Source organism: Embiotoca jacksoni, unplaced genomic scaffold (genome assembly GCF_022577435.1).
Source record: "Embiotoca jacksoni isolate LCO1_2020_lvr unplaced genomic scaffold, fEmbJac1.0.p SCAF_2, whole genome shotgun sequence".
In the NCBI taxonomy this organism is placed as follows: Eukaryota; Metazoa; Chordata; class Actinopteri; family Embiotocidae; genus Embiotoca; species Embiotoca jacksoni.
In genome coordinates this window covers 886,586-892,740 of record NW_027185340.1, presented here as the reverse complement: position 1 = coordinate 892,740, position 6,155 = coordinate 886,586, and positions in this window count along the sequence as shown.

The window sequence follows — 6,155 nt, the reverse complement described above, 5'->3', positions numbered from 1 at the left end:
AACAGGGCGGTCATGAGACACTTTAATTTACTGTATCATTAACATTAACATACAAGTGAGCAACAGAAACATAATGCAAAATTAAAACTGCAAGCAGTGATGTATGGGCCCTCGCACTCCGGCGCGCCGCCTCCCCGAAGCCGTCACCCCGAAGCCGTCCCCCCGACGTGCAGCACGTGAGGGACCGCGTATACCCGCTTAAAGTTGCTATTTTTGTCTCGTTTCCTGTCTCCAGCAGGGGGCGCTGGCGAGCCGGTTGGCCACACCCGCTCGCAAAACACATCAGATGTATCGTCTCACCACGCCGGATGTATGTGACACGTTTCGTGAGGTTTCAAGCATCCTTTGACCTTAAACATCAACTTCCTGTGTCACGGCGAGACATCAAACTTTGCCACATCGTCACGGCGACAAAGTCTCAATATATCATCAACTACATGTTTAGGTTATTGTGACCCGACTTTACGTTCATGGGATCAACCAGCTCGACGTAGAATGTGAAAGTATGAAAAGTGTCATTTCCAGTGGCCAACAGGGGGCGCTATGACTATGAGGGAATATTACCCCACAGGGGTCTTCAGGGCGGGGCTGTTATCATACCTGTGATGTTTGGAGAAGGTCGGTCCATGTACATAAGATTTAAAGCAACTCGTAGTTTCATGGCGAGACACTCAAAATGGCCACCTCTCACGGGAACACACATCGACGAAAACGAATTATTTTGATAACTTTTAATCCCAAACATGTTTTCTATCCATAGAAACTAAATTCAAGTCGGTCGGACCAAATCCCTCGGAGGAGTTCGACAAAGTACAACGTCCAAGTAATCGCCCAAAATGGCAACTAAATTCAAAATGGTGGACTTCCTGTCGAGTTGACGTAATAGTGTAATGTAACTTTTTTGTGCGTCTAGGTGTGATACACGTGTCCACCTGATGTCGTGAAATTAGGTAAATGTGGCCGCCGGGGCATCTCTTTAGGGGGCGCTCTCGAGCCATTTGGCCACGCCCACTCGCGACTCCACGAGAATATGAAATTTTTCGCCTGGAGACAAATGTGTTTCCACTTTCATGAGTTTTTGAATATGATAAAACCTCCAAAAAGGAAAATCACTTTACGTAAGAAGAAGAACGACGACTAACGACCAACATCTTTACGAAATACAAGAGAGCTTTCGCACCGGTGCTCGGTGCTCGGGCCCCAATGAAGGACCTGCTGTTCATCCATTAGACTGGAAAGCTTTGGTTATGCTCCACAGCGGTTGGTGCAAAATCAAAGTCACCCAAAAGATTGTTCTCCCAACATCAATTACCCGACTGCCCATAGTGATTTATGTTAACTGAAATTGTGTACTTAACACAAGTGCCCATTATGCAAAATGTATCATAATTAATTAATCTTTGCAGCAGTGCAGTGTCTGGTGGCGTAAGCACATACAATCAAAAGTCACATCAGCTTGAACTAAAGTGGAGCTCATGAGAGATTAATAACAGAGTCAAAGGATTTGCAGTGGAGTCCTAATGAATCTATTATTCATGTTGTTTTAGAAGCACAACGTGTTTATTTGGATTTAATACGTTACAATCGTTTATATTTTTAATTCATCTGGTTGTGAGGTAGTGGAGTTACCAGTTAAAGCAGAGCCTCTGCAGAGGGTTTGGTGTAACTTAGCAATATTCAAAACATTGTTAGCAAATAGGTGATCTCGCTGCCTCCTCCAGCTGAGTGGAACAGAAGCAGCTTCAATGAAATATTCTTGTCAAGCCACCGCCGCCCTCTCAGTGGACCTACAGACCATCTTGTGGTAAAATACAGTTACTACAACACTACTTTGCTTTACATACATTTTTAGGTTCATGAGTGTTTGGAGTCTTTTCAGGTATGCTTTGTGCTAAATGCACATTTGATCTTAGAATAAAAGAGATATGGGAAGTGTCTTTCTCATAGCTAATCATAGAACTCCAAACATATACACTATTTGGATAATATTGATCACACAGTCCTGACCATAAATGAAACTGCAGGTTTTAGGCTAAAAAGATCAATGTTTTTTAATGCAGTGGGACGTCTGCACAGTTCAACTGTAATATCTCATGACTGTTGTTCTGCAGTCTGAATGCAAATGAACCACGTGCTTAAAGCCAGGCAGTCTGCAGAAACAATACTTCGCTGCTCCTTTAAGGCCCACACGGTGTAATGCTTCTGGTCTCATTATTCAGCTCATTGTTCACATGAACTGAGAGATCTGAACAATGTCAATCACTGACACTAATATTCTACATGCCCCATTTGACATACTGGTTCTCTCAACTAAATGAGGATGCAGTACTGCTCACTCACTCATTTGTAACAGTTGTCATGGATACCCTGCCATTCAAATTCATCAGCAGTTCACAGTGCTGGAATATGACATGTTCGGCTCGCACACGCTGCTAATCATGCACTTCTGCGCTCCGCCAGACTGTCTTCCTCCATTAAAATCACTCGTGCTGGACTGATTGTGTTTATTGTTCTTCTCACAGTCTAAATTTACAGAAAACAATAATTTGCAATGAGAAGTTACAACTACTCACAAAATTATGAGCTGGAGGCCGTTCAAACTCATGCTTTGGTATTGTCCAAAATCAAAGAGATTAAAAATGATCAACTTCATATTTGTGCTCACCTTGTAGATATACTCCTCATACATGTAAGTTATACAGAATCCATTCTACATCGCCAAGAAGCTGGCAGAGCTCCGGTAAAATCTCCAACAAGATACTGAGGCTCAATTTCTTTTTGGCCCGTATCGTCCATCCATCTCAGTTTGCACGGGGAGTCCATCCTAATAAGAGCTGTCAGCCGGCATTAAATTCTCAATCAGGGCTGACTTATTAGACTAAAGCTACACAGAACATCACATGCCGGCAAATGGGAAACATCATTGGAGAAAAAGTTTGGCTACTTTCCCAAATATGATCTTGTGTATGTATATAAGCCATTCACACATTTTACTTAAAATTATTTTTATAGTACATTTGGACAAGATCAGACAGTTGATGTCACATTTAATCATTTGTTTGCCCCTTGCAGGCAGACCATAAAGCTGTGAACACAGCAGCTTAAGAAGAACAACATGTGGCCATGATGTCTTCACGTTATGAATGTTAAATATAACATGTAATGTTAAATGTTGACAATATCTGACTCTTTAGCAGCTAAATGTTCCAGTGTTCACCAGCTCGCTGCTAAGATTTCCTGTCTGGAGTTTGCTGCTTGGTGTGTAGCATCAGGACGGGTTCACAATAGCTTGTTTTGATTTCAAAAATGTGCTGACTGCAGCTGAAACGGGTGAAAGTGGTGAGACCGTAAAAACTTCAGCCTTAAAACCAAAACCAGGAGCTCAGAGACACTGAAACATTCTGCAGAGCGAAGGATGCTCCATGTTTGGATGATAATTTGGGACCATGAGAATTTGATCTGTTGATGCAGCAGATTTAAAAGAGGAATGCGCTGCTCATTTGATAGTCATTATTTAGCTAATTTTGTAGCTCATGCTTATGTGTACTTGTTTGGAGGACATTATCAGTTTATGGATGTTACTCACAGATAAACTGCACATAATATAGTTCAACAGCTAATTGGGCAAGCCATATACATATCTGTAACCATGGTGATGTTTCCCACTAAGGGTTGAGGGTGGTGAGAGTTTACCTGTTTAATTATACTCTGCCATTAATATGGAAAAGCTGTGAGAGTGACTTGATACAGAATGAGTCTCTGCAGTGAAGTGCTAACGAGGAAGGATGTTTGGAAGAGAGCAAAAACATGGAGGGAACAGTTGAACAGGAGGAAACACCCACTGATGTCAGTAACACACTAAACAGTTTACAAGATAACTTCTTACTTCACGATGCCTTTTAGCTGATTTATTTTCCATCTCCCTCAAAAATAACAAATTTAAAATGAATAATTTAAATTGCTTTTTCCACAAGTGGATTTCTCTGACATTGTGACATAAAGTAAAGAAGCACGATCTGTCAGGATGAACCATTTCTTCAGCCCAACACATCTTACTGACAAACATGTGGTGTGAGTGTTGCCTCAACAACAAACCCTACTCTGAATGAGTTCATGGTATTGGTTATGTTTTACTATGGAAGGCTTTGACAGCTGGTGATAATTACTGCACATCCCATAAAATGACCTGACCCCATTATCAGCTCCACTGCATTCCCAACCACACACACACACACACACACACACACACACACACACACACACACACACAGAGAGAGAGACACAAATAGTACAATAATTATACTCACAGTTGGGTAAAGTGGAGTTGAAGATCTTCTCTCCAACCCACCTTCCAACAGTGAAGCCTGTTTAATCCAGATGTGTTTAAAGTTCCCTTTAGAATAATCGATCGATTAGCAGGCGAGCTGGAGAGCGACTGGAGAGCGGGTGCTACTCACTCTGGTCCATCTCTTGATTGAATTTCCATTGTGGTGCAACCGTATCAGCAGCCGCTCTGCTCACAGGAGGGAGTGGACACAGGTCACCACACTCGACAGGTTTCTACTTTCTTTGCAGCCTTTGGGAGCCTCTATCAGCCGCTCTACAAATGCAGAGAATTGGCAGGCCGTGCACAAAAGCTCCCTGGAGCTCCCTAAAGAGAGACACACTTAGTGATTCTGGTACAATGAGTATTAGATGGGTTTCACACAAACATAAACACCCCAACAAGCACTCACATTATCATCTCCCAGTGACAAAGTCAGCATCGAATAACGCAATATAGATCTTTTTTCCCGGAACCGACACATGCTCGCTAATAACCACGCTAGATTCTGCCCATTGGGATGTGTTGAATGAAGGACACCGGATATCCACTGTTAACCTGAGAGGAATGCATAATTCAGATTAGGCCAGAGCAAAGTGTCGCATGTAGCCTGGCCTTTGTCCGTTCACAGCCATCAGGTTACTCTGCTGCTTTCGACTGACAGCTGATCACTTTCCTTCACAGTAAACCTGGACTTTTAAATACGATTTTTAAACAGTGAATGACACATTTTTCTCTGAAAGTGAACTCAAGCGGAACGTGTAAACAAATTTCTCATTATAAAAGAAATGCAAGGTGCTAACATAATAGGCTGCATGGGAAGACCAAATTCTCATTAGCAGTAATGAGGATGCCAAAACAGAGGCATGCTGAAATTAAATAGCATTTGGGAGCATAAAACCTTTCAAATACATTTGAATTCTGAAATGAAGGCACTTAAATTCGTACCGGTGGGTTCAGTGTCAGATCTCCCAGCCCAATCTACTGGCTGTGTTTACCTGTTTTCTTTTAATAGTGTGATGCAATAAAGGCTAATATTTCACAGATAATTGTGCAGTTTTGCTGTAACTCTATAATGAATTTTAAGAATGCAGCTCCTCTGAGCTTGGTTTATTATAACAATTATTTTATTTAACATTAGAGGTAACAAAATACTAGACAATGAAAACAAGGAATGAAATGAGCAATCAGTTGCAGGGCTGAAAGTTTTATCAACTGACAATTATTGTCTCAAGTAATCATTTAATTTCGGTCTTTAAAGCGTCAGAACATAGTGCCTGCAACAACTACCAAAAGCCCAAGCTGACAAATTCAAACGTCTTGTTTTGTCCAAGAAAGTATACGAAGCCCAAAGGCACAGCAGAAATACAGTAAATCCCCCAAAGGTCCCGCGCATGTGAAATACAGTAAATATTTACATCTGAGAAGCTGGAATCAAGTCTGTTTTATCCCATTTTTTATTTAAATAAATCCTTTAAATGATCACAACTGTTTGATACTTTTGTCCCAACTGTAAGTCACTATTTAATTGGTCTAAAACAATAAGTTTGAGCTACTGTGACATTTCTTATAGAAAAAAACCCACATGATTTTCCCATGTTTCATAAAGTACAACACATCTACATGGGCTTCACACATTACACCATGAAGATGATCCAAAACCACATGTTTCACATGTACAGTACATGTGTATGTGGTCACGTGATCACGAGTTTTTGCATGTGAAATTCCAGGTTTTTTTGTGAAGGATATGAAACCTCACTGGGTTCTAGCTGAATTTATGTATTGTTGTTTTGTCTATAAAGTTTGCGTACACTTTTTTGTAATTTTC